Source organism: Aquarana catesbeiana, linkage group LG01 (assembly GCF_042186555.1).
Source record: "Aquarana catesbeiana isolate 2022-GZ linkage group LG01, ASM4218655v1, whole genome shotgun sequence".
Classification (NCBI taxonomy): domain Eukaryota; kingdom Metazoa; phylum Chordata; class Amphibia; order Anura; family Ranidae; genus Aquarana; species Aquarana catesbeiana.
This window is the reverse complement of record NC_133324.1, coordinates 56014609-56018204: the sequence shown is the minus strand read 5'-3', so window position 1 is coordinate 56018204 and position 3596 is coordinate 56014609. Positions and strand designations below refer to the sequence as shown.

The 3596-nt window shown below is 40.4% G+C and overlaps 1 long non-coding RNA gene across 1 annotated transcript; it reads right to left on the bottom strand.

Moving 5' to 3' along the window:
* Positions 1-413: 413 nt before the first annotated feature.
* LOC141134420 (uncharacterized) lies at positions 414-3371 on the bottom strand. Its single transcript, XR_012243270.1, has 3 exons — positions 3200-3371; positions 1240-1389; positions 414-1155 (listed from the first exon to the last, which is right to left on the bottom strand). It is a non-coding gene; the product is annotated as an uncharacterized lncRNA (long non-coding RNA).
* Positions 3372-3596: the final 225 nt, after the last annotated feature.

Sequence of the window (3596 nt, the reverse complement as noted above, 5' to 3'; positions counted from 1 at the left end):
CTGGTACAGGGTGGAGGTGCTTCACATCATTGTCTATACTGCAGCATTACTATATTTTTTGTTAAGCCACCCGGGCTGTTACACCATGTTTATGCCATATTGTTTGCCTTACTCCCCTGCGTGGGTGACATTTGTGAGACTCCCATTTTCTCTGGTTATTTTTGTTTATGTTTGTTATGTGTAATTGTATTCAAATGCTGAATAAACAGGTCTTTACCCCAAAAAATTTAAAAAAGGAGAAAAAAAAAAACACAAAATATAACCAGAATATTTTTTATTTGCAAACTTTTCTTGTTTTTCGGTGAACCACTCCATTTTTTGGTTGTTTATTTTGTCAACCACAACAAAGAAACATAAATTACAGGTATCAAAACAACACCAAAAATAAATAAAAAAAGATTACAATTGCTGGTATGTTTTTGGTTCAGTGGTCCCGGAACCTGAACTAGTGGATGGTCCAGGATAATCCACTGATGTTCCTGGGTAGTATTGCCTTTCCTGAAAAGGTGGAACTTGACTGGGTGGAGGTGGCATAAGTTGGTGAGTGGTCAGGGGGCCAAGGGTGGAGGTAGTGGGAGCAGGAATTGGATGTAACATGCGTGGCCTTGAAGGATTCAGCATATTACCATACTCATCACAGTATGGGCGGTTTATTGGTGGAGCATACTGTGTACTTGGAAAGGGTGAGTACTGGTGATAAGGGGGATATAGGGAGGGGGGTGTTGCATTCATGCTGAGGATGTTGTTGGCTCCTCGCCCACAAAGGATTGAGCAGTTGACATCAAAGCCATCCTGAGTGCATATTTTCTCAGGGGAGCTGTTTACATATGCCTAAAATTACAAGAAATGCTGTGTCTTCACACTGGTTTTCGGCCATTTTAGTGGACATCTAACTGACCACGTGTAAGATTTGATCCATTGGTTTCCCAGCCCTAGCACTTCCCCTTGTAGCTCTTCGCAAAGGCCTAGAGACTTTGCTAGGCCCTGGTTCAGCCTCCCCCTCATTAATGGAGTTTGTTGTTGACCTTCTTTCATCTACAAACAGTTCCTGATCAAGTGTCTTGGAATTTTTCTTCCTCTTTCGCAGCAGCAGCCTCCTCTGACTCCTCTTCCAGTGGCAAACCGTGTGTGCTGTCTTACCAGCTTGCTTGGGTTCTGAAATACGAATAACAAATTGTTAAAGGAAGCATTACAATTTTATATGTCAAATACCTTGAAATATGCCTGCTGATAACTTACTCTTGCATTTCCAGCACCAGTTATAAAAATTCTAGATCCCTGGCATGGGCATATGGGGCTAATCTTTTAGAGCTGGAACCACTCCTTCCTTCTTTTAATTTTCGTAGGTACAGTCTTTGAGACTTCTCCATCAAGTTTGTAATGAGTGCACTGCAAAACATAAAGATAATACCAAGTTCAAAAACTGCAAGCTATATTATCCATGACACCTGCAGAATAATCTGTGATGTGCTGAAGGATGTGGTCAGGGCCATCTTTAATAATGTTTGGAGCCTGGGCAAATATTATTTGGGGCCCACACAGACGGAGCTAGTTTCTTTCCTACAGCCACAGGTTGCAGGAAAGAAACTAGCTAAATTCCCCAATCAACACAGACAGTGTTGACAGGGGATTCCCTCCTGCAAAACCATTGTGATCTCCACCAAGAGGTCAAAGTGCACAGTATTACCACACACCCATTGGTTGCTAGAGATTACTGCACAATATTACCACACACCCATTGGTTGCTAGAGGTTACTGCACATTATTACCACACACCCATTGGTTGCTAGAGGTTACTGCACATTATTACCACACACCCATTGGTTGCTAGAGGTTACTGCACATTATTACTATTCACCGATTGCCAGCAACTCACCCTGTGTCCTCCTCTGCAAGCTGCTTTGATCCTGCCCCCGCAATAGGAATAAATAGGTGCAAGCTGAAAAGTGGTAAGCAGCATATATCAACCACTTACATCTTGCTGTCTGTTTTGTATCTGGTAAAGAGTCCCAGTTTTCATAATATATGCGAGCCACTTTCAACCATGCTCTATATTTCTTTACATTATCTTTGTAAAATGGATCTCTGAGGTCATATATTGCTGGACGTTCTCTGACAAGCCGAATGATTTCTTCATTGTCATGAACTTGTCCCTTGTTCTTTCTAGGCCTGGGCATGCTTCCTGCTGTCTTCCACACTCACGTACATATAGGAAGTGATGTCTTTGGGAGGAGTAGAGATCATGTGATTCTGCAAACTTCCATTGAAGTCGCAACAAAGTCACGGTGACATACATGTACATGTGACTTCATTGCGACTTACGCAAATTACTTTCTATGGAGAACAAGTCGCACCGAACTCCAAAGACATGCTGGTAGGTTAATTGGCTTCTGTCTAAATTGCCCCTAGTATATGAATGTGAGTTAGGGACCTTAGATTGTAAACTCCTTGAGGGTAGGGACTGATGTGAATGTACAATGTATATGTAAAGCGCTGCGTAAATTGGCGGCGCTATATAAGTACCTTAAATAATAATAATAATAAAAGTCGGAACAAAGTAGTGCAAAAACCTTTTATGAAGTCGCTGCAATTTAAGTCGCACCAATTAGAACGAGGACCATTGAAATTACATGGATTTTGACTTGTCATGCAACTTCACATGTCAAGTCGCACAACAACTCGCAGTAGTGGAAACAGAGCTTAATTAATTTTTCTGTGAGTACCTTTTTAGTTATCAAGCGGTTCAAAAAGAGATCTGCAGAATAACCTTTTAATTTAAAAAAAATGATAATAATATCAAATATATACATTTAAAAAATACATGTCATTAAATCTTAAACAGAATGCAGAAGAGCGGTAAAGTCCCTCTAATTAATACATTTATTCAGTAAATGAAATATGCACACACCCATGTGATGTGCGCGTTTGATGGAAAGTGATCACATACTGTATTATGATAACCCTCTCCCTCCAGACCGAGGAACCTGGCGCTGGAGACATGTTTTTCTCCAAGTGAGAAGCATCAACATAATTTAAATGCCACCTCAATATGTGCATGCATAAAAGATCTTCTTCCCCGCTTCCGTCTCCACAGAAACGTGGCAGCTTGCCAACTTTGTTTATGCCTCCGTAACGTGATTAAAATTAGACAAAATGCAAACCAGGAAAAAAAATAAAAAATACTCCCAATGAACATTACCACAGTAACTGGATATTTCAATTCCCGTAAGTCGTGTTGCAAATACGAATACTCTTAGCAAAATAATTTAATAGGAGAGAGGAGCAAAATCTCATGAAATAATGATGAAAGGGAAGAGGGAAGGAGGAGGTGGGAACGGTTGTGTTTCTGTTGGGTTTTTTTGGCTTGTAACGTGACCTAAGCTATTGGTAGGTTTCCAAGAACGCTATTGTCAAGTGAAGGAATTTTTAGCTGGGGTTTGGTGTATTGTATGTTGTGTACAATACAGGTTTCATCATGCTTAGAAACAGTACTACAGAAGGGTTACAGTAGTGGATGAATATTTTAGACTCCTGTAATAAAATTTTCATCCAGAGGAGTTATTCCTGCTACAGGTGAAGTGTGATGGTCTTAGTAA